The 27,120-nt window shown below is 32.2% G+C and overlaps 1 pseudogene; it reads right to left on the bottom strand.

Annotated features, from left to right (window-relative positions):
- Positions 1-288: 288 nt before the first annotated feature.
- On the bottom strand, positions 289-5,410 carry LOC142556558 (AP2-like ethylene-responsive transcription factor PLT2; annotated as a pseudogene).
- Positions 5,411-27,120: the final 21,710 nt, after the last annotated feature.

The following is a 27,120-nucleotide window of genomic DNA, read 5'->3' as shown; positions in this document are numbered from 1 at the left end:
CACATAATGCTAATTCATCCAAGTCCGAATCTTGAGCCACGACGCATGACTGAACCGCGACGGAAAAAAACTATGCAATATTACATAAGTCCAAGGAACTTGATGTAAAGGGTAATTAAACTACCTAGCAAGAAATTATATGCTTGATGAGAACCTAGAAGATAAAAAGACAAAACGTGCTACATTTTTGAAAAAAGATACAATATCACTTAAATTTTCTCTGCTAATTTTAACACCAAGAGTAATGTTAGTCCACAAACAAAATTGTCGAGATCAAGAAAATTTGAATGATTAAACCCTAATGCATGGTTCTTAATCATCACATTCATACCACGTTAGTTCAATTCCATATTGTGATCTGGAAAAAAAAAAAAAAACAAAGTAAAAATTTCTCAGTGATTCCACATATTAAAAACACTAGCATTTGATCCCTGAATAGTTTCCCCGGACCATCCGGTATAAGTAACAGCAGCAGCAGCAGAAGGGAAACGATCATGATCCAATTTCACCACAGCATTCTCTTCGTTACCCGACCCCGAACTATTCAAACACAACCCGAACCCGTTTCCGAAAAACCCTCCATTACTATCTACCACAGATGATGATGATGATGATGAAGAAGAAGAACAGCCCATGTTCATCAACCCATGCAACAGAACAGGATTATTCTGCAGACACTGGCTGTAAAGCTGAGCATTCTGATGCATGACGAAACTTTGGTGGTTTCGTGAATCTTGATCATAAAGCGAAAAACTAGGGTTCTGCAGAGTGAGCAAGGGTTGAGTTTCGTGCAGGAGAGGATAATTCGATTGAAGAGAAGTGGTCGTGTTAGGGCTGCCATAGGGGAAACTTGAGGTTAAGTGCATGATATCTTCGTGTTTTCTCGATAACTCCATCGCCTGCGCTTCCTTGAGACGTTTGGCCGCGCCACCGCCGATGGGCAGGGTGGTGCTGCCGAGAATCGCATTTACATCATACCGATTCATGTCGAAGTTGGTAACTGCGTTTAGACCTCTGAATTTTATGGCTGCAACGTCGTATGCTTCAGCGGCTTCTTCCTCGGTGCCTGTGAACAGTGCCATGCATGTGATTGAATTAGAATATTATCCACAACATTGGAAAGTTCAAATAATTTAGTTATTTTAATTTCTTATGATAACTGATTAAAGGAAGTAAATTTCAGATTAAAAAAAAGTGTTTGATGGCTTACTGAAAGTTCCCAAGTAGAGATCTTTGTTACCAGCAACTCTTCCTATTCTTGCTTGCCATCTTCCATGCTGGTGATGCCTGAATATTCAAAAGTATATTAATTATTAAGTTGAAAATTCAAAATAGAACAACGGCACCAAAATTTTTGCACGCTATATATCTAAAAGTTGTGCTGTTTTGGCTATCGGTAGTCTAAACCTTAAGAAGTTTTGATCTAAGTACAATAAGCTAGGTTATATTTTTCTTTTACTTCTTTGTGTCAGAGCGTTGATGTGTCACTAGTACATATCAATTATGTTCGACGCCACTCCATAATATATTCTTAGTTGTCTAATCTCACATCAACAATATGTGATTTTGCGTAGCACTTTGGCAAGAAGGAGAAAAAAAAACTTATTTTGTATCAAGAATTGACTCACAATTTATAAAAACGAAAGTCAAAACTGACTAACTTATTGAATAATTTTTCTAAGGTTTCAAACTATACATATATCAGTTAAATCATATGTTATCATCTATATATTTATATATAAAAGTAAATATTTGAATACCTTGTTACCCCACGATACATTGAGGCTCCCCTGGAAAACCCACTGCTCTTCCTGCAGTTCAATAAAATAGTAACGAATGTTCATACTGATATAATTTAATTCAACTATATATATAGTTAAAAGAATGAACTAAAATATCTGTATACTTTGAAAAAGAGGATATAATATGCTTTTAAAACATCAGACTAGATGGTAGAAACTCTGGTACAGTCAGGAATTGATCCTGGAGTGCAAATTAGTGATTGTAAGTTTCTTTAACTACACACAAAAATCGAATATGTCGTCGTCACTCATAGTGATGTAGTGACATAATCTTCTCTTAATAATGAGAAAAACTTTTGTTCAAACCTATGTCAAAGCGAAAAAAACCTTACCCCCGATATAAAATTAATCATAATAATGTATATATAGCTTAGTTTTAATTACCTTCTGATGGAAGCCACAAATTCTTGCCTTGTCATGAGTTTCATCTCCTCAAGCTCCTTTTCATAGTTGCTGATCTGAAATTAGTCAAATGATCACATGAAGTCATATATATATATCTTTCTCACAAAAGGAAAGAAGAAAATCTAATTGTTGGAAAAATTATTTAAATCATTCTACAATTTGGAGCATATAAAATTTTCGGTAAACTAATCGCTTAAAATTAGCCTTCATAAAAAATTTATTTTTTGCACTTTTCTTTATTTTTTATTCAACGGGGTGCTGACATGCAAGGCCGTAACATTCTTATATGAAATCAGATATTACTGATATGCAAGTGCCTAATCATGCCAACTCCCGAGTATAAATGACTGATTTATTATACTAAAACCAAATTTCGACTATTTAAATGACCAAAATCCGAACATAGCGAACTTTTTAGTTCTCCATTAAATTGTTTTGGGAGGACCGGATAAGGTGAAACAGTATATAGACATTCCATTGTCTAAATTTAAAGAGAAATCAGATTTTTTTCAAAATTTTTCTGGAAATGCAATGTGATTTAATTAGTAATCACGATAAATTAAATCGTCCCCCTCGGACTTATTTCATTGTTTAACTTACATGAAAATTAGTAGTAGTAGATGAACCCCAGTATTTTAGAGCTGCTAATCATAGGACCTAGCTGCTTTCTCTTCTTTGTCATAACCACCTACTCAAGAAAATCAATACAATGAAGTTAAAATAGTTTCCAATTTACAAAGAAATATATAGAAGAACACATAAATTGGTGAAGAAATTAATTCACTTACCTAGATACACTGAAAGGAAGGAACAGTTGTAGTGGTAATTATTGCCATAAAAAAGAGAGAAAATTAAAATAAATTAATTATCTTAAAATTTTGATTATTGATACTTGAAATATTTCTTGGAAGTTAATAATGAAATTAAGTGAATTTGTTACCTTGACGCCCTTTTCTAGATTGACCTTCCCTTCTGCAACTGTTATCCCATAAGTGGGCTTCATACCTTCCCGTCCACCTATGCCTGAATTCAAAAGCCAAGCCATAAAATTCATTCGCTTTTTCGAAATCCATACTATTATATAAGGAAAATATGTTTTTTTTCCCCAGTGTTTTTAATGTTATTGGTTTTTGATACACTAACTTGTCAATTTTTTATTCGGTACATTATCTTTTCATATTCGGCTATTTTGGTTCATTATCTCCCATAGTTGCCAATTTTCACCGGAAAAACTGATAAGGCCGTGGCTGAATGGTTAAAAAAAATGGGGATTCTTTGTTTTGATCAAATAACTTTTTTTTTTTTGTTTTGGTCCACTAACTTTTCAATTTTGGTATAGATACAATAACTTCTAAATTTTGGCTATTTTTGTCCATCTAACACCAAAATGTTCATTTTTTTTTGTCAAAAAACGTTAATTAGAGGTAGTTAAAGCTAAAGTTACAACAAATTCACGGATTTATCGGTTTTGGAGGGAAATAAATTTATTTAGGAGCAATTAACATAAAAAAGTCGAACAAATCAAACAAATTTCACAAGTTCTGTGCATTCCATCATAACCATTCAATGTTTGTGACACCAAAATGTGATTTAACAATCATCTAATTAGAAGTTTTTGGAGAAAATTGAACATTTCAGTTGTAGATGGACTAAAATAACATAAATTTAGAAGTTATTGTAACAAGACCAAAAACTGAAAAGTTAGTGGACCAAAACAAAAAAATTGACAAATTATTGGACCAAAAAAATCTATAAATTATTGTACCAAAATTTTTTTCCCTATTAAGTGGCGTCCTAGTTGGAAAAAAAACAAGAAATGCCAATTGTTTAGCCACATCCGCTTCAGCCACCGTCTCTTAAACCTTTTATCGCAGAAATTGGCAACTTCAGGAGAGATGGACCAAAATAGCCGAATTTGAAAAGTTAATGTACCGAAATAAAAAAAATTGACAAGTTAGTAAACCAGAAACCAAAAAAGGTGAAAATATTGGACAAAAAAAGTATTTCCTTTTATATATCAATGAAAATGATTCTTAGAAAAAGTGGAAAGAGCTCGAAATCCTCTATGATTCAATATCTTTTGATACTCTATATATGTATTCGATAAAATCTTATATGGTTATTTTTTTACTTTTCTTGACACTGTAAATGATTTTAGCTGAAGGTTGAAACAAGAACTTAAGTTGGAAAACCCTAATAACATGCTCATCTGAAAGTTTTAGCAGTTGTTTAAAATAGAGAAATATAACGAATATCTCTATCACCTGGTTACGCCGCGATATATCGATGTTCTTTGGCCGAACGTTTCAGAAGTCCTCTTGGAGGCAACCTCGACAATACTAGTATTGCTGTTATCGACACTAGGAGTGGCGCTAGCACTGGTTTCACTCGTTGAACCCTTGCAACTTCCCATGGAGAGTGTCAGTTGCTGCATTTCACAGCCATTTTCTTGGAGATTTGTGGTGGCAACAGAAGCCAAACTGTGTTGCACCGCCGGGACGAGGCTGTTGCTCGAGAACAAGTAATCTGTGTCGTCCCTCGTGTGGATATCGTTGTAAGGGACGAGTTCCAATTGGTTACCCGGTCGGCTCACGCCGAGGAAATCAGCAACCTTTGGCCCTTTGTTGATCCCTTGTTCAGCGTTAATGAAACTCCACTCTGCGTATGCTACATCTTACCAACAACCAACCAAAAAAATAATAATAATAATACCAAACTTCCACACACATTCAAGAATTTACTCAAGTAGTGCAATTCGATGTGTCTTGGGACTCGGAGATAGTAAACATCAAGTGACCAAACTTCATTGAGATGTACTAAAATTTACCTTGGCTTTGAAATGGAGTCTCAGAATAATTTTCATCAACCGAACCTAAAGAGAAGTGGTGAGAATCTGCCGTCTGCACGTGTAATGGTGGCAACGAAGAATGGGTAGTGGGAGAAAGAGGAAACGAGAGCCAATTGTTGGAATTCATGAAACCCTTTTTTGCTGAAGAATTCTTGCACAAATTCGAACTGTGTACCGTCACTGAAAAGTTGATACCTGCATATTCCAAAAGCAGCAAAGAGAATCACAGGTCATTGATGGAGCTGTGTACATAAAATATTTAAGATTTCACGCTAGCCCAGAGTTAAAAGAGAGAGTTAAATTCGAAACTGACAGATGTGAAGATTTCCTTTCATTTACCTTGATATAAAGAAAAGCTGCGAACTCAAAAGTGTTGCATATGGACAGTCTTCTCCACTTGCATATAAAGAGTGATAGATGTAGAGATGACAAATTCACCAGCGGGCTCTAGATCACCTGGGGGTGCCATCTCGAATAGTGTTAATTATTCCACGTCGGTTAGATAAAATCAATCTTCAGCTAGCTTTTAGGGTTGAATTGGATCCAAGTCTGCATCGTAACATGATATCAGAGCCCAGTTTCCATCGTTATGTGTTGAACTGTCCATAATTGGGATACTCATTCAGTCCACAGTTAGGTCATTTGTAAACTTCACGCTCCAAATGTTCATTCTTGAGTGTAAGGGGTGTGTTGGTTGTCCTACATCGTTTAGACAAAATTCCTGAGAGTTGCATATATGGATTTGGACAATCCTCCCTCCTTGAGTTATCTTTAATTTTGGAATTAAATAAGGTCCAAATCTCAATCGTAACAAATAGAGACGGGTTCGGTTCCAAGTAAAAATTAGGATAGGTCTCCCCGGTGATGGAGATGGGTTTTGGATTCGGGGGGTAGGACGGGGACTAAATTCAGGGGCGGGGATGCCGACATTTCTTACGGGTTCTTCACCACTTCAAATCTTTTCTTCATGTATGTGTGATATAATATCATTTACTTGCATTTATATATATTCCCTATGTCCTAAATATAAAAGTCACATTTGTTTTTAATTCATCCCAAACATACAATGTAGTATATATATTATTTATTCAATGAAATCCTAGTAAAATTGAAGGAAAGTCTACAAAAGAAATTATTTTTAATATAAAATTTTGGAAAAATTGCTTTTTGATCATATATGTTGTTTCTTTACTATTTTGATTATTTAACATGTCATATTTCAATTTTAGTTCACTATCTTTATTTTACTTTGTATGTAACTCATAGAGGCATGGGCAATATCCCGACATGATGCTGACGTGTATAGTATCACATCTGTATTTTCGATGAAAAATAATAAAATTACCAAAATTCGGAAGATGCTAGACTAAAACTGAAATTTAAAAACATAAATGACCAAAATCACAAAATGACAAAATTGTATAACCAAAAGTGTAGTTTTTCCTAAAATTTATATAACTTACTCATAAATACATAGTCTACTCTCATAAAGTATCTTTTTTTCCAAAAACTCTATAATATTAATTCTCACGTACTTTTATATACACTATAACAAAAATGACTTTTTGCAGCGCGTAAATTCTCTTTCTGCGGCTCACATTGCATGATGCACAACTGCAAGATGTTGAAAGTTCAAGATTATTCGCAGCGTACATGTACACGCTGTTAATACTATTATCCGCGGCGTGCATCAATTATCTACAGCGTGCAATGTACGCCGTTAATATTCATAAAACATCTAAAATTAGCGACGGTTTTTGACAAAGTCGTTTCTAATTAGCGACGGTTTAAAAACCTCAATTAGCGACGAATTTTAAACTGTCGCTAATTTAGCGACGGTGTTTTAATTTAGCGACGGTTTAATTTTTTTGTTAAAAAATATATTATTTTTATAATTAATAAATTTTTTTAAAAAAAACTTGCAATCTAACTATGATAACAATACTCATGATCTTAACTAACACTTAAAAATTAACCAAAAATCGAAACGAAAAAATGTACCCTAAATTGAAACTAAAATCGTGTAAGAGAAAAAAAAAAATTAAGTGTTGTGAAGTGGTGTGGAGAAAAATGGATCGAAAATACGGGTATTTATAGATAATTTGCGACAGTTTTTGTTCTACTCGTCGCTATTACCGTCGCGATTAGCGACGATTGTTAATGCGGCTATTAGCGACGGTTGAGTTAGAACCGTCGCTATTAGCTAATAGCGACGGTTTCTTATTAAACCGTCGCTGATTGTCGCTGATTTAAAATTAGCGACAGTTGTTAATACGGCTAATGGGCGCCCATAATAATATTGACATCGTGCGATTAATGTACGTCGTTTATGTCTATACACAATTTTTTAAAAAAATGATTTACTTTTAACAGCACACATAAACATGCACGCTGTTAATAATACTATTAACGGTATGCCTTTATTGTGCGCTGCGAAAATTGCATAGGTTATTAACAGCTCACATATAACTGCACGATGTCGTTTATATAATTTATTAACAGCACACATAAATGCATGCTGCGGATATTACTATCTGCAGCGTGCTTTTAATGCACGCTGTTATTTCTGTCAAGTGCAACAATATTAACAGTGCACATATGGGTGCACACCGTTAAAATTAATATTCGCAGCGTGCTTTTAATGCACGCTGTTGATGACGTGCTGCGGAAAATCATTTTTCTTGTAGTGGTATTATATTGTATATAATTTGATGAATTTAATTTAAAACGAAATAAAACTTTTTCCATATGTAAAATTTTCTTTAAACTTTTTCTTTATTTTAAAAAAACCTCGATTGTTTTAATACCAATAGCCTCGGAGACATTTTTTTAAAATCAATGTGCTCACCCTACGAAAATCAATGTGCTCACCCTATAGCAACTTGTTTCCGCTGCACGTTGATTCAACCTTCAAGATCGATTCGAGTAAGAAGATGAAGAAGAACAGCTGTAGAAGTTAGAGTTGATTATCAGGCTTGTCATCTAATTGATCGATAGAGGATAGTTCCGACTTTAAATATTAAACACCGGTGAATTAAATCGAGTTTGGTTTTCAAACCAAACGGAAGACCTCAAAATAATCCTTCGTTAAACCGATTAAACATTTGGTAAAGCATTTAAAAGATACACAAGTTGAATGAGTAAAAATATTTTGGTTGTAGAATGTTATCAAACACTTTGTATGCAATATTTTGGTATTTGAAGAACACATAAAATGCTTCAACAATGCATCAGTTTGGTTGAAGCATTTTATCAACAACTGCTAATGCTCAGCTGATTGTTGTTTTCGTACAATCAATTTGGTTTTGCATCCATCATTTTGCCTAGATAACATCGATTTAGCCCAACTGACATGAAATACGAATTGTCCCAAATTGGCTTTCCTGTTCAGAAGTTTTAACGGCTAGTCATTTGCATCAATGAGCTGAGAGATTTTATTGAAACATTGAAGCTTGCCAGATTTTCATTTTTGGCTAAATTCGAGTTTCACCTTACACTTGAGTAAATATGTTAGAAACACAATAACGAGTTTTGTTATCATCAAAATCAAAATTATTAGAGTTTCTAAACCCAACAATAACCTTCAGGAAACAGAAGAAGGGGAGACGTGGAGGGATTCGATCATAAAACTTCTAGAAGCAATTTTGTGTGCTTATTTATCTGTTTTTTGGTAATCAGTTCTGACACACACACACTCTTTATTTGTTTCATGAATTATATATATTAATTTGACCAAAATATTTGTTATATAGCTCGATTTATTTATGCACTTTATCATAAATTACTAGCTGGTCAGTTAAGAACAAAAATAGCTTCAACGGTTGCTAATCCAACCTCGATTAAGCATTTATAAGGAAGTCTCAAACCGATCCTAGAACTTAGCATGTTACGTTTTTTTATTCTTTTTTCTTTTTGATTTTGAACATTTTTTAGCGTGACATATTTGATCGTATATTGATTATGCTGACAAGTGTAGCTTCACGCCAGCGCTTTTAATTTAAATTATCAAATATTACAAGACAACATACTAAGACTCAATTTCTTTACATTCAATTTAACTAACCAAACTTTTAGAAGGTAATATACATGATGAAAATTGTAATTTTCAATAATAATTTGGTACATGAAAATTTGATTTAAAATTGTCTATTTTATATTTTGGTCATGTAAATATTCAAATTTGGGTTTTGGTCATCTAACTTCGGTAATGTTTAGGTTTTTGATATTATATTTCGAAATGTTTATATGACAATAAGAAAATAATAACATGGTATCGGTAAAATACCGATAAAGACTAAAATATCACAATCTAGTGCTCAAATCAAGTCTCCGTGCAAGAAGAAATAAGTCCAGGTGGAATATCTTTTGTTGCCTCTATTGGTCAAGGCTGACTCTTTTGATGCTCTTACGATCGAGAAGTTTGACGTGATGGTGGCCATCACTTTTGGGATTCAATTCAACTAGTCAATTGTGCTACACAAAATCCTCACCACCATGATCTCTAGTACTCCTGCCATTCAATCTAGCAAATTTCATATTCCAATATGTCATTTATTGGAAAATTTTGAGATTGATCTGAGAAAAATTCTTTAACTCTTAACATTCACAAAGTTCTTAATAAAATAGTTATTGCAATTTATAAGTCCAAGAATTTGGTCACAGTTGGATACTTACAAACTGTGAAATAGGAAATTGATCGGGCTAAAGATGCAGGCCGAATGAAGAAAGGAAAGACTCTGAGCCGATATCAAGACAAAAGAAAATTGGTGCTAAATACATCTTATTCGAAGAATACTGAATATGATAAGCACAATAAGCTACCTCTGAACCAAGTCTTCTAATCTCTTTCCCCACAAAAAAGAAGAAGAGGTAGAAGAAAATCAAGTTGATCAATCATTTTGATTCCATTGAGATCAAATCTGAGTCTCGTTGTTCTTATATCCAAAGTGCTACCTCGGGTAATTATTTATGACAAAAATATAACTTCCAACGTGAAAGGGTGTTGTTGATCATAAACTAATAGGAAATAAATTATGATATGTGTATCAGAAGTTAGTGTTGTGCTCGGATGTTGCCAATATCAGCACACAACATGCAGTAGAAATTAATTACTGACACACTAACAAATAAATACCGGATTTAAATTATGCACAAGCACGAATATTTGTGCAGTGACTCGTGACAAAAATTCACTAGAAAAATATATAAATTATTTACACAAAAATAATACTAGTGAGATTAACAAAAGTAAATTTCTTGACACTCCAAAGAATTAAAATGCATCAAAAACTCAAAATAAATATTAGATGCATAAACCAAAAATCGTATTGGTTAAAACCAAACGAAACCACTCTTCACCCAACACATTACGCAGTGTTGTTCTTCGAGTGTCGTCAACACCAATCAGCAATACAGTAAGTAAGTGAATCAATTAGACAAACTCTTCGCATGAAAATCTTCAATTCTGAACCATATGTATTATCTGAGAAACTCCAGCAACCGCATAAAGTGATCAATCGATCACATGAAAAACTTTAGCAGCTGCACAAAGTGATCAATCGATCACACGAAAAACTTCAGAGCAAATATATATTGAACTTTCGTAATTTCTTCTCTGCGAAAAACTCTTCACTCCAACCCCACACGGCCATGAAACTCTTCCATATTTATATCTATTGCTTGGCCTAAAGATAATTCCATAAAAGAGTCCTAAAAATATGGAAACATGATTTTCATTAGAGATAAAATATCTTAAAGATAAATATCATAATAAAAATAAATCCTCTCATAATCTAGATGTGAGAACCGAATTTTTCTCATTGATGTATTTTTTTTTTTTTTTTTGCAAGGAGATTTGAGCTTAAGATTTTTATTATGATTGTATAGAATAAGATTTGCATAAGGGGAAATAATAATTGAGAATCTTTATGGCCAAGACTATAATACCCACACTTAGGCATGCTAATTTTCGAAAATAGGTAAGAAAATTTAGAAGATTAGGATATTATACAAGTTAGAAGAATTAAGGCATGGACTTTACAAGCAAATTTCAAATTATACAAGATATTTTGCATAAATATGGTGGTGCCTAGATACTTGATATCATGCAATCTTGAGCCAAAGATTGGAAGCAAATCCTTTCCCCCTCTTACACCATATTTTCGAACCATTCAAGGAGTGGGAATCAAGGATTAAATTCCACAATTTAAGTAGCTGAATTTTCGAAAATAGCAAGAAATATTAGAGTCAAATTTGTGAGATTTGGCATGATTTTTGGTATGATTTGAATGCCATAATTAACTCATTTCTCCTCCCCTATAAATACCACACCATACCTAGTCATTCCTCACACTAAAAATCCGAAAATCTCTTGCTGAATTTCGAAAATTCCAGCAACTTGTCCTAGCCGAAACTCTGCCCAAAATCCGTCCTAGAAAGCCAAGCCGAAGCGCCGCCGAGTGAAGAGCAAGGAACGATCCACTTCGAGAAGCCAAGCACCTACGTTTTCTTAGCATCCAAAATACAGTAAGTGGGCTGTTTTAAATTTCGATTTTATGCATATGAAGTTTTCGGTTTTTTATTTTAAAAATTCGGTCGAGCACCGTCTCCCGTCTATACGATTTTATGAAATTTTGGTACGTTATGTTTGGCACTGTGAGGACTCCCTGAAAATGGGTGGAATTCCAACATACGGCCCTCAACGGTGGGATAGAACCGTTTTATGGCTTCGCCCCCTTAGAGGATTAAAACTTAGGGACTGACGTCAGTAAATCGTTGAAAGGTGAAAAATCGCAGTGTTGTTATATTACGGATACGATGTTACGTTTATGAAAAGCATGATGTATTTATATGTACGTTTCGAAAATGTTATAAAATTGTTATGTTGTGTTCAATATCCCCCATTTACTGAGTATTCCAAAAATACTCACCCCCCTTACAACCCTCCCCAGATAAGCCTGAAGAACAGATTGAGGAGGAAGAATCCGAGCAGTTTTGGGGATGGTGAATGCTCAAGGAATTTGATTATATTTAAGTTATTATTGTTTAGACTTACGTTTCCGCATTTAACTCTGTCGTCTTAGTTATTTCGGTAATTGTAAAGACAAAGGTTTATTTCGTTTGAATTATGAATTATAAACTGGTTTCGATTTACACTGTGCTATAAAGGCTGGTTGTTTTCAATTGTGTGATTGTTAAACGACGCCGGTGTCAACTCCGAGTTTCGGGACGTGACACTAGAAAGAAAAAATTAAAAAAAATCGATAATTTCAGTTTAACAAAATAATAAAAGAATAAAATAGTCATTTCACACCGAATCGAAGCTTCCTTAGATCAACTCGAAAGACAAAGGAAAAAACAAGAAATATCGTTTGAAGAATTTTGTAAATGGGTTGATTATATGATAGTAGCTAGGTCGCTTCAACCAGTTCAAGTCATTCAAACTCTGCATAAGATTGCTGAACTAGAGGACAAGATTCAAGATTGGGTTGAGACAAATCTTATTTCTGAGGCGCTGAAAAGGCAAAATTTCGGTTCGATGACGACGAGGGACACAAATTCAAGAATCATTCTTGACCGAAAAAAGGAAAACTTTAATCCTCACAGTCCAAATTTTGGAGATGATGTTGATGTCATCGGACAACTTGAGATTAGGAATGACAAAGAATATGGTTTGCGGCGGGTTTGGTCAAACCCAAGACTCGAACCGCCTACGATTGGACCCGTCCCGCGAACCCTATGAGCCCTCGGGTCCAATATGGGTAGGGCCCGTGCACCCGCCAAATTTATTTTTTATATATATTTTTCAGATGCAAAATAAAAAAGTTTGAACATTAATTAATCATTAAAGTTATTTTGAAATTTATATTAATAATATTCAGTAACAAAAATTATTATCACAAATTAAGATTTATCAATTTTCATTCAACTAAAAATCAAATTCCAATTTTTATTCAATTAATAATTAATAAAAATGTGTAATTATATGTTTTCATATTAAATACATTTATTTCAATTTAAAATATTATACAATAAAATTTTGATAAAAGTATTTACTATTAAATATATGAAAATTATCATTATAATAATAATATTATATATATGTCTGCGTCGGGTCGGGCTAAATCTGAGGCCCGTCCCAAGCCTGCTTGGTACCCGTTTAAGCCGGTATAAACCCGTCCCACCGAGTGGGTTTATTGTGGGGCCGGGTTTTGACCTGACTCATTGCAATTCCTACTTGACATGGATGCTCTCGGCCTTGCTATGACAGTGCTTTTTATGAGATAAGACTTAAGCTACTACGTCTTACTCTAGCTGAGACTTCTAATCAAGACTCTAAAGCAAATGACCAGCCCGAGCAACCAGATCAATCAGTCCCTGAAACTCAATGAGCTCAGATTGATCAAACCAAATACTCAGAACAACCTAAGGTAACTCGAATTGATGATTCATCTTTACTTAAATCTGATAAGATTGATCAACCCGACTAGTATGAGATTGTTGTACTTCCAGCTCAATAAATTTGTTGAACCGAGTTGAAATGGATTTGTATAAAGGGTTCTGCCAATCAAATCTTCTAATGAGATCTTTCTGAAAACATAAGAAGTGAAGACGTAGAAAGCTTTGTTTTCGAATTTTCATAAACAAATTCTTGACTATATTTACTTTTAGATTATCGGTTTTTGCATTATATTATCTAACATACATATAAATATACCACTTTCATTTGTAAATTTCCTTATATGTCTTTGTTCATTTATTTAATTTAAATTAACAAATAAATTAATAGGTTATCTAAAAGTTTTTTTTGTAATTCATTGTCCATCTTAAATGAATTTGGACATTAATACGCATTCCTCTTTCTTCCCTAACTTTTATGCCAAAAAAATTATTTATTTAAATTTTCTTGTTAATTTAAGTTAGCAAATTAAATTAATAGGTTTTTTTAAGAGTTTTTTTGCAATTCATTGTCCATCTTAAATGGATTTGGACATTAATACACATTCCTATTTCTTTTTTAAATTTTATGCCAGAAAAATTATTTTTTTACATTTCTTAGTAACTTTTTTAACAAGTTTATTTTTAAATATGAACTAATAAAATCATACATTATATAGATATTGAAATATGATAAAGATTTCTAACATCTAACATACATATATGTCACTTTCAATTGTATTTTCCCCTATGTACCCTTATATTTCTAGATTTTGCAATTTGGCTTCACGGAGGATTAATTTTTTCGCTGCTTACTACCATTTGATAGATATATGGGCCCATTTATTTCCTTCTCATTTATTTTCTTCCTACGTTTCTTCCTTTCCTATTACTGCTTCACCATGGTCATTACTGTTGATGGAATTATATCATTGAACGATAGCAGCACATGCGATAAAAAAATATAAACAGATCAAAGGGGGAAAAACAATCCAATCGATGCAAATATACATGGTAAAACTAACAGAGCAGCTAACCGTTGGAAGTAGATAATGAAAGTAAGCCCTTATGCACAACTTCTAAAGAGGATAAATCAGTATTCTTCAATCAGAAACTTAAGATTGCATATTTCCAAAAATGTTCCCGTTGACCAGAGATGTTATGACAGCCCATCTGCTAATCAAGTTGCGGCTATTTGGGTCAAAGGCAATGATGATGCTAACATTCCACATAACAGGGACATAGTTGCTTGTGGTTGTGATGGTCAAACCCATCAAATACAACATTATTATGGTTATTATGATTCCTTGCAATATCCGTTTTTTTTTCCCGTATGGGGACAATGGGTGGCAGCAGAATATTCTAAAGGTAAAAAATGGGTATGCCCATGTTGACGTGCATGAGAGTGTGCTCCCACTTGCAGGTGTTAATTCCTTCAATCAGTATGATTGCTGGTGAAAGTCGTGGTGCGTTTTTAATCTTTTACCCCATACTCAATTTTAGTAATTATTTCTTGCAATTTCCCCCAAACAAACAAGATAATGGTCGGCTGCATATATTTATATTTTTTTCATGCAACTAATTTGTGTGTATTTTATTTGTTTCATGCAGTTGTTCGTGGAAAAAATGATAGGATGGTTTCTTGTAGGGAGTACTATTGTTACAGGTTGCAAATTAATGGCAGCAACACTTCGTTAATCTTGTATGGTGGTCGATTATTGCAGCAATTTGTTGTCGATATGTACATTAAACTAGAAACAACTAGATTAGATTACTACAGAAGGCACCAAAGTGAGATAAGGTCGGAATTGTACCGAGGTGTGGTTGACAGTGTAGCCAATGGTGAATCACGTGGGAGTGAGGTCAAGCAACGTGTTGTTTTACCAGCATCTTTCATAGGAGGTCCAAGAGATAAGCGACGTCGATATCTTGATGCAATTGCATTGGTTCAGAAATTTGGAAAACGTGACTTGTTTATTACGATGACTTGCAATCCGGATTGGAAAGAGATTCGAGAAAATTTATTTGAAGGTCAGCTTGCTCGTGATCGTCCACATTTGGTCTCTCGAGTGTTTCGTGCAAAATTACTCGATCTTAAGGACTAGATTCTTAAAAAGTCTATATATTTGGCCATGTTGTTGCTTATGTTTATGTTATCGAGTTCCAGAAACGAGGTCTACCTTATTGTCATATGATTATTATCCTGCAATCTAATTATAAGATTAACTCGCCTGAAAGGTTCGACTCTTACGTTGTTGCTGAGCTTCCAGATAAAGATGTTTTTCCTCGATTGTTTGGTTTGGTCTCACGACATATGATGCATGGACCTTGTGGCACGTTAAATTTAAAATGCCCAATTATGGTTAATGGAAAATGCAAAAACCATGATCCTCGCCCTTTTTTAGAACATTCTGTTCAACGATCTGATGGTTACCCTATATATGTACAGGAGGAGAAACGATGGTCGCTCTGTTGAGGTTCGGAATTGTACAATGAATTCTCAATGGGTTGTTCCTTATAATCCTTATCTACTCTATCGCTATGATTGTCATATCAATGTTGAAATTTGTTCTGGGCTAACGGCTGTAAAATATTTATACAAATATATTTACAAAGGCCATGACAAAATAAGTGTTCATTTATCACCACATAGTTCTAACTCATTTGTAGATGAAATACGAGCATTTCAGGATGTTCGCTGGGTGTCTGCTCCAGAATCAGTGTGACGCATTTTTGAATTTGATCTGAATGAAATCTCTCATGCAGTTATCAATTTGCATCTACATTTACTGAACAAGCACATGATCACCTTCTCAAATTACCAGAACTTGGGCAATGTGTTGGCATCCGAATGTGTCTCCAAAACTATGTTGACTGAATTTTTTAAGACTTGTTCGCACATTGTGGAAGCAACAAAGTTCTTATATTCTGAATTCCCAGAGCATTTTTTTTGGGATCGACCAACTAGAACTTGGAAACCAAGGAACAAAGACAGGTTATCGGACGTGTTAACTCGGCAAATCCGGCAGAAGGTGAGAGGTATTATCATCGTTTATCACTTCTTCATGTTTGAGGCCCTAAGTCCTACTCTGATTTGCTCACTGTTAGTGGAATATTTTGTTTCACTTTCAAGGAAGCAGCACAACGTAGGGGGCTATTAGAAAGTGATAAGAGTAATTTTGAGTGTTTAAATGAGGCAGCAAGTTTTCACATGCCTATTGCTTTGCGTAGGTTGTTTGCTACGATCTTAGTACATTGTGTAATCCTTTGTTTTGTTGTTTGCAACCTTAACTGAAAATTATTATCGTACTATATCTTATATAGACATGATGTCTTATTATTATATAGATTTATCTCTCTATTGCTTAGTTTGAAAACTTTTGTCAATGAATTGCTTGCTCTATAATATTTATTGCACAATTATTGAAACATATATCTCCACGTGCATCGCACGTGCACCTACCTAGTTGCTTAAAGTATATCAGTCACTTTGCACCACAATTTTTTCCACACTTATAAATAATTTTAGTTGCTTTTATTACCTAGTCTGATTGAGAATTGAACTTGATCAGCTAACTCAGTTTGACTTTAAAAGTTGCTTGCAAAATATTTTAAAATTTTTATTCACTCATCTAAACATATTTCTTATCCTAACATATACCAAGTGAATTCTCTTAGAAATATTAGGGAGCAAAACTTAAACAAATACTAACTCAATACAGTTTTACGAAAACTTGTCCACGTGGTACTTAGCCCAATATTTATATATTGATATATGATTTAAATGACATGCATGTATATTTGATTAAAAATTTTGAATAATATTCTCCTTCTTCCTAAACTTTGTATATAATGAAGGACAATAGATAGTTTGATTTTAGTGTAATAATTTGGCTCTTTTTCCACTTCTGGGGTTGATAATTTTGAGTCCGAAGTATCAACAATAATCGACGTTATGTCACCACCTTAACAAGCTAAGTGGGTCTATAAAGATTTTTTATTGTCTATTATGTTAAAATTTGATTTTAGTATAACATTTTGGCTCTTTTTGCACTTTTCAGAGTGATTATTTGGCGTCTAACATTTTAAATAATCGATATCATATCACCACCTTAGCAAAAAGAGATGTCCAAAAGTGCAAAAACATGTCAATTTTTTTCGAGTATCAAATTTAATTTGACTAAATAAATCTTATAATTGTCAAAAATTGTGAAGCATCATGAAGCGTCAAAGTCTAGGTTCAAGTTTTACGAACTTAAGTTTAATACGAGATTAACCGTGAAATATTATTTTTAATTTGACTACAATTTTATTTATATCAAATTAATAAATTGATTAAATTACATGTATAAGCCCATAAAATTTAAAATAAATACATAAATATTTGAAAAAATTGTCTACCGAGAGTATCCACTAAAGAATATTTCCGTGACTATAATCGTTTTTTATTTAAAAATTTTATGTTACCAAATATTTAAAAGTTAGCTTTTAAAATAAATTAAAATAAAATAAAATAAAAAGTTAAAACTCTAATGAGAATCTCATTTTTTTACAAAAAATTTAAAATGATATTCAATAGTTTTTTTTACTTTTTCTCCTCTTTTCTTTGAGTAAACCTATTTATTCTTTTTAAAAACTCTTTTTTTTTTTTAAATTGCTTCACTCAGGTTAGTTAGGCTTCCCAAATTTGGTCAATTATATATCGTCTCTTTTTTATTGAAGGTGATTGTTCTAATTTGTTTGTGTGTTGCGGCTGTGGTTTTATTTTTAGTTGATTTTATAACCTTGTAATTTTCTTATTTGGCTCTTGGACTAATTTTTACTCAATTCGATCATATTTATTCTTTACATGTGCTAATGGGTCTGGTTGTTATACCAACAAGTTCAGAAAGGTGCGCGTCTATCGGCTGGTACTATTTCACATTCCTTAGAGATCAATCTTATCATTTATCTACAGTCGGTCATGTCTCCCAACAGAAACAATATTATCCGTTAGTATCTTATATCACTTTTTTATGGCACATCTAGCTCATCCAGATCAAACGTCGTAACGTCAGCAGCTTGAGCACGAGAACTTTCTAGGAGTACATTCACATCAGTATTTCTCATACTCTGGTGTGCTGTCGTTGTGCAACCAAACTTAAATTCCTACTATCTAAATAAAATTAGTGTATTTGTGAGAAGGGTCGAATCCACAGGGAACGGGAGATTTATTTTTTTCGAGCAAAATGTAAATGAAGGGGGGATTTTGGGATATGAATTTAATAAAATACTAAACTAAATTTATCCAGGAAAATAAAACAATAAATTTAAACGGCAATTATTCAACTAGAATAAAGTGAAGAATTTAATATGAGAAAGATCTGATTGAAGGGAGTTCTACTATTTAATTATACTACTGTTCATCGGCTAACAAATAATTTATTCAAGTTGTTCCAAGCAATTAACCTTAGAATTATAGGGATAGCCGCTAAAATTCTTGTGTTTTCCTAAATTAATTGACCGAACCCAGCATCCCGTCAAAACTTATCAATAACTAACTGGGCACGATAGCGTTCCATATTAATTAAAAATAACATTTTCGTTTTGGGAATACAGTTAATCCTAAAATCTAACAACCGAGATAGCTGCAATTGATAGATAGAGTTTTGTTGATTTATTTAGATTAAATATGCAATGATAGCACAACACACCTAATCTATCGCTACTCATGTACCAATCGTTCATGACAATTACGGATCACTGAATTCATGGTTAGCAGTAGAAAATCATACATCGAATTAAATTGTCAGATTAATCGATATACAATATTCATATAATTAAATCATAAATCAACGAATACTTGAGCAAACAAGAATAATAAATTAAAGTGCAAAAACCTCACAGTGATAAAGTTAAAATAGTATATTATCCCTTGAATCAAACTAGAAAATTAGAGAGAAAATCCTTGATCCATTTTCTTCTTGTTCTTCACGTGAGTTGTTGGAAAGGGTTTCTTTTTTTTTTCAATCTTGCTTTTCTTTCTGCTTGTGCGCCTCCCATTTTCGTGAATGGTAGTCTGATTTGGGTCTAAAATTAAGGTAAAAATCCCACTAATTTCTTAATTAACCATAAATCTTAAAATATAAAATAATAGATAATATCTTATCTAGAGTTTCCCTCCAAGAATTTCCACTAAACCAGACACCATAATTAATTCTTTCAAATCTTGCATAATCTTCACAAAATCAGATTTTTCACTTCTTGCAATTTTAGGCGGCTGAAACATAATTACAAGACGTGGCCATGCCTTGTTCCAGGACCTCTTCTGGTTTGGCCATTCTCTTTCAAAACTCTATCTTGGAAACTTCAAATGTGATAAACATCTCCTTTTTAACTCAAATTTGCTCCAAGATCGTAAAAGTTCCTCCTACAATAAAATTACACAAAAATGTATCAATTAAACATATCGGAGGTTGGAATAATGGGAAATATGAAAATAAAAATACTAACTATTACGAGCATATCACACTCATGCACTCTTAACCTAGCATTTCCTCCCAAGAAGTATAGAATATGCTTCTTGTGAGACTTGAATTGATGACTTCACTCTGATATCAATTGTTATGATCAAGGTTTAGCACTAGATTAAAAGTTATAGGTGTTAGTTAAGACACAACTTTATCATCTTATACTCGTGGCTGCGCAGAGTGAACTTACATTGATGCTAATGGATCGGCCTATTAGACTCATGAGTCCGAAGAAGTTTGTGTTTATCTACTGCTAATGTCTCATATCTTTTAGAGATCATTTACCTTTTCTTTACAGCCGGTCATGTCCCCAACAAAGACAGTATTACATGTTAAGATCCGGCGTCACTCTTTTGTGGCCAACCTAGCCAATCAAATTAAGCACCGCAACGTCAACAGCTTGAAGCATGAGAACTTCTCAAGAAATTACTCATCTCAGTACTACTCTCACATATATACATTTAATCTGAAACATCTGACTCGTGAAATTAATTATTTTTAGAGAGTTATTTCATTGTGTTCTTTTTGAGTTTATTTATATCATTTTTATAATTTAATAAATTTACGTAGTATATTGGATATTTGATTATGTGATAACCCGAATTTCCAGCATTCCAGCAGCAATGCTAATTTCCAGCAGAAACTATTCCAGCATTCCAGCAGCAATGCAAAATTCCAGTAGAAGCTAATATTTCAGAAGCTGGTATTTTTCCAGCAGATTAGAATCCAGCAGCAAACCACAGATAAAATCCAGCAGCAGCAGCACGAAATTCCAGTAGACAGTTACAAATTCAGCCCATGACTTGTAACTGAAGCATTTAACACGGAATAAAGATTGTTAATGGCAGATTATGGCCATTAATTAGGAGGCTAACAGTCAGAATTTTGCCTATATATAACACCCTCAAACCTCTGAATTGGTATTACACAAAGCTTGAGTTATCACTTGAAATATTTGAGATAAGAGAGTGCTTATTTTCGGGCAGTAGAAACCAGTAGTGATAGCAAGCCTATTTCCAGACTTCAACCGAAACTCTCTAGCAAATTACAGTAAGTGGGCTTATGTATAGTATCTTGAATCCAGTTTGATGATTTATGTTTTAAGGCAAAGTTTCTGTATGATCGATTTCTGATATCTGAATTTTGAAGCACTGAAACCTAGTGAACTAATGGTAGAAATATATATTTTGAACATTACTGATTACTGGCCTCACCCCTTAGAGGAGAGAACATATAGGGGACTGATATCACTTTAGCCATGAAATTCACGAACGTGCTCAGTGCTTATTTGTTAAATTTCTGAATACTGATTACTGATTACTGATTACTGAAAATTGAATACCGATTTCTGTTCTGAAAATAAGAATTTTTGTATCTTATTCGTATTACTGTTTCTGTTAAAAATGGTTTTGAAAACTGAGAGTTATTCTCGCCCCCGCTTACTGAGTGACAACCATATCACTCACCCACCAAAACATCTTAGATAAGAACGATGAAGAAAGGTTAGAAGAAAAGGAGCAGAATCAGCTTTGGGGATGGTGAAGAAGACTGTTATTCTCAGTTTTAAATTATGTTTTTCCGCTGCATTTGTAGAAGCAATGTTATGTCTGTTTTACATTTCCGCTGTAAAACATTAGTGATTCGAGTTTGTATCAGACAATGAATTATTTCGTATTATGAATAAAAAGACTGGTTTTTGAATAACCAACCCCCGTCCCGGGGCGTGACAGATTATAATTATGTGTATTTAATTATAGACTCTTATTTAATATTTTATATTTATTATATATATATATATATATATCCTAAAAATTAGCCTACGACCTCTAATTTACTGGAGACGGTCGTGACTCTTAGTCTGCCTTTTCGCATTTTGTAGAACACTGTTTACGGCACATATTTTGGTCTCTTTTTTCTCGGGCATAAATAAAAACAATTTAAAATCTATACCTTAAAATTTATGGGGTGGGTGGAAATGTCCGATGAATCTGTTAGTGCAGTAACGTTATCCAATATTTTGTAAAGTTCAGGCTCGCCTATTGTCTAAATTAATATATTAATTCCATTGACCAACAAAGGCAGTGTCGACTGTCCTCTCAAAACTATATATTACTTTAAAGAATATTGTCTTTGAACAGTCTTTTGTACAGACAAAATAAAAAATCCCACTTGGTCTAATTTGTTGGCAAGTGCCTGCAATTCCTCGTTTCCTGTAAAACTATTAATCAATGATATATTATCTGTAAAAAATTACCTCAACTAGCTGTTAAATCATCATAGTTTCATGCTTGCATGAACCAAACACTCGATAGTTGTAAGTGAGGGTTGCTTAAATTTAATTTATAGCATGAACTTACTTAATACATAATCAGATATCACAATTCACCCCTCGTTCAAACAAATATACGATGTTCAAAATCGTGCCACGCGAGGAACACATATTGATGATCCACGAACTACTGATATGACACCGAATAAGGGATTAAGACCTAACTTTGTAAGTATATGAACGTGAAGAAATATATTATATTAAAGTTGTCAATGAATGGAAAAAGAAAAGAAGAAGAAGTTGAATTTGAGTGTCACTGATACATTTTAGAGTGTAAATAAGCCTGTATACATTGTCCAAATATTATTAATTTTTGATTGTATCAATGAGGATCATCGTATGCAAACATAATTTACTTCCATGTTAATGTAGAAAAAAATATATTACACGTCGAAATCAAAGTAACACTTGAAATAACTTCTTAAATATTTAGTATTTGCATGTGCATGGATCCCCGATCGAGTAAGATTGCATATATATATGAAACATAAAAATATCACAAAATTATCCGACATTAGTAAAATTAAAATATAATTTGCAGCAAACAAGCAGAGGAAAAGCGTGACAATTATTCATTTAAAAATGAATATAATGATACGATTCTACTGAGATAAATTATGAAAAATAATATTGGACCATTTTGCTTGGCTTTATCAAATAGAATCTGTTGACCAAATAATTGGAAATCGCACCTCTTAAAAAAGGTTTTAAAAAAAGTATATATATATATAGATACATAAACACATGTGTGTATGTATATATGTGTGTGTGATAACGTAAAAATAAAATATAATTTATAGTATTTTTTTTTTGGAAAGATATACTTTTTTATAGTAAATTGGTTGTCCTTATCCAGGTTTTATACAAGAAGCTGTTTCAGCCTTCTGTATTCCACTCACCTGTTACAGTCAAACTGATGGAGACAATTTTATTAATTTTTTTTTTTTCAATAAAATTTTTATATGAATAATATATTTAACAATTTTACAATTTCAAATTACAAATTCAACCCATTCCCCAAATAACTTGATTATAATTAATATCACGCCTATCACCACCATGATCAACACGTCGATCATTAAAATTAAATATTCGAATCAATTAGGAAAAATTCTAAAATTAGTCCAATTGATAATTGGTCTATATAGACTTTAGTTTGATATTATCAAAATTTCATTTTAGTTAATAAAATAATAGTCATTGCTGATATAGCCGATATTATCGTCAGCAATAAACTGAAATTCGAATGGAAAAATCATAATTTACTAAAATCAAATTTTTACCAAGTCTCACACAATTTAGTTAGATCAACGACGTACTTAGTGGATTGTTTTTCAATTTTTTTCCCTATAAGTTATTTATCGTATTATTAATTGATTATTTCAATTAAAATGAGCAAGTGTACATTGTTAGAAATAATTGTTAGTGTGTACATTTTCTATTATCATGTTCAAAACCTCAATGTATACAATAATAACATCGTAAATTGTGAAGTAAAACATCGTAAATTGTAGATGGCAGGAAAGAGTGAATTAAGATTAAATTTAATTTGAGGTATATATATATATATATATATACTTGATTTATCATTATTTTATTTGCATGCTGCCGCGCCTGTTCATTTTTTGCGGCGATGGAATCACTTGGAATTTCCCCTTTTCCAAGATTTGTTTCTTATATTATCAATGTTCCTTTAATGGGATACTGAACTTTTCATCTAATTAATTTAAGATTGGTTTCATCTACTTATTTGTTTTTTCTTCCTTTTTTTGAAAGTTATTAAATTCATCGAATATTTCATATTTGACACCGATCCGATCACTTTCTACGTATATAACACATGTTGCCAAACTAGTGAATGAAAAATAAAATTTGACAAATTACATAATTAAATATAAAACATGAAGCTTACAATGTTATAATTGCACGAGAATAATTTTGAGGATTGGTCCCACTTTTTTTCTTTTCTTTTCTTTTTTTTTTTTTTTTTTTGAGAATGATCGGGTAGTCTTTTCAACTTACATAATTAATACTCGCATGACCTAAAATTGATATTTTTATTTAAAATTATATTATATTATAGTTTTTTCGAAAGGATATTATATCATAGTTATATTTGGAACTTTCTCATTGGAAGGAAATGCGTGAATATCGTGCGCTTTACGCAGAGTCTATTGTCCCGGAAGATGTCAAAAAATTATCAGAAAACGAAAGCTATTCTAACCATGCACAAATAATATCAATCTAACAAAGCTTATGTAATAAAAAAAAAAGGTTAGATTTTATAATAAGTTCACAAGTACAGTTAGATTTCTCCTATAACACGTTTATTTTAGGTTGTTTTGTCCATTTAAGTAGTTAAGATTGGGTGATTGTCATGTAAGTTTGGAAATAAAAAAATTTTGTTTCCTAAATTGACTTATTTTGGGTTTGAATATTCTAAGGCCATCTCCAATCCATATCCTCTATTTTTCATCTTCTATCCTCCAAAATAGAGATCCGTGATCTCTATTTTCAAACACCTTCTCCAACCCATATCCTCTAAATATTACCAAATACTCTATTTCTTTAATTTATTTCATTTTCAACTCATATCCTCTAAATATTACCAAATAATTTTTTTTAATTTATTTCATTTTCGAACACATACACACATATAATTAATTAATTTCATAATATATTATTTAACTAAACTTAATTAATTCGCTAAACATGGCACAACTACATGTAATTCGCTTATTAATTTTCAAAAGGACTATATGGCAATTTTTAAAATATCTATTTTGTAATTATTTTTCACCCCTTTTCAATCCTCTATATGAACAGTGATACTCCATAAATAGAGGATCATTGTTGCATACTCTAAAATGGAGGAAACAAATAGAGTACGGTTGGAGAAGATTTCATCCTCCATAATGGAGGATTCCTCCATTATGGAGGACGGTTGGAGATGCCCTAAGTAGTCAAAGTTAGGGAAAGAAATGAGACGGTTTGTCATTCTCATCACCGCCTCAGTTACATCTACATTCTCATCTTCAGCTGTATCTAATCAAGGAATTCTGATCCCCGAATCCATAGAGATTAAATTTTCAACTTTGAGAGGTCTTCAATTTTAAATTTTCAATTTGAAATCACAAATTTCTGTATTTCTTGTATTTTTCAATTTCATTGTATGCTACTCCCCGCATGCATCAATAAAAAATATTGATATAATAATCCAATGACATATTTGAATATTAATATTACTTAAACAATACAAATATAACAATATTATTATTATAGAAACGGGTTAAGGGGATGGGATAATATCCCTTATATACTAAACCCCAATCTGCTGCGGAGATTTTAAAAACTCCCAAAATCCAATATGAACCATTGTCATCCTTAGGTCAAAGTCAAGTCTTAATGAGTTATGTAACTTTTTTCTTTTCTTTTAGTTCTATTTATTCGAGTTGTTGAGACGGTTTCACGAATTATTGATGTGACATTAAATATTATTCGACATTGTATCAGCATTCCAAAAACAATGACATAATAAAAAATAACAAAGTTGGTATTCTAAATTCACAGAGACAAATATACTTGAAAATTGATTTAGATTATTTTTAATAATAATGATATTTCATTCATACATATTAAATTTAATAAAGTTTTAGTCGCAAACTTTGGTACGATCATATAAAATTCACACTTAATTAATCATAATCGATCTCGGTCAAATATCTCACCGCTCATTACTGTATAAGGGAAAATTGCAAAAGTAATCTAATAAGTTATCATGTTTCAGTTTTTATAATTGTATTTGGTCAAACTTTTGTATCCATTTACTAATTTGGATTTTTTATAATTATATTTGGTCAAATTTTAAGTTTTTATTCTTCTTGGCTGGAAAAAATTATAGCTGATAAAATTATTTATTTGGCACCGAAAGACGTTTGTGTGACATCGTAATTGGCGAGAAATAGTCTACTTGCGAGACATGTGTCAATAAATAAATAAAAATATGTATAATATTGTTATGTGACATATAATATGTGTAATAACAATACTAAATATTTAAAACAAAAAAATGAAATTGGGCAAATAAAAACAATAAATGTTATTAACTAAAATAATTATGTATAATTTATTTACATGATTTTGACGAGAATGACTAAAATTAATCAAAAAACTATAATTACAGGGTTATAATTGATTAAACGTAACATATTTGACTAATATGTCACATATCAATACATATTTAACCAAATTTAACATTTTATCATATTACTATTATGATAAAATAATAACAACAAATTTAACGGAAAAAACAATAACAAATAACAAAAATAAAATAATATCGAGTTCGAGTCCTAGCTGTGTCAGAGATGGCAGTGGCTAAAATTTCGGGGTATATTTTAATTTAGATAATTTGACAATTATATAATTATTGTTTTTAACTAATTATATTATATTTTGTGATAATTTATTATTTTTGTTATTCTGTTATTTTTATTATTATTACATTTTTATTTTTTTACTTATTTTTATTATTTATTACGATGCCAGATAAGTGTGCTTCGATGACAAGTAGGCCATTTATGTAATCAAGTGGTTTCCAGCAAAAAGATCAAAATAAAAAATATATAATTTGGTGTAAAAAAACCTACACTTGGACTGATTATAAGATAAAATAAAACAAGTAAAACAACTGAAGAGGACGTTTTTGCATTTTTTTTGCATGGACGCAAACCATTTCCTTCTATTTTTATGTCACATAAGCACCTATCAATGTCGACTTAACAAATTAAC

This window comes from Primulina tabacum, chromosome 9, assembly GCF_025594145.1.
Source record: "Primulina tabacum isolate GXHZ01 chromosome 9, ASM2559414v2, whole genome shotgun sequence".
NCBI lineage: Eukaryota > Viridiplantae > Streptophyta > Magnoliopsida > Lamiales > Gesneriaceae > Primulina > Primulina tabacum.
The sequence above is the reverse complement of the archived record's forward strand: the minus strand, read 5'-3'. Positions and strand labels throughout refer to the sequence as shown.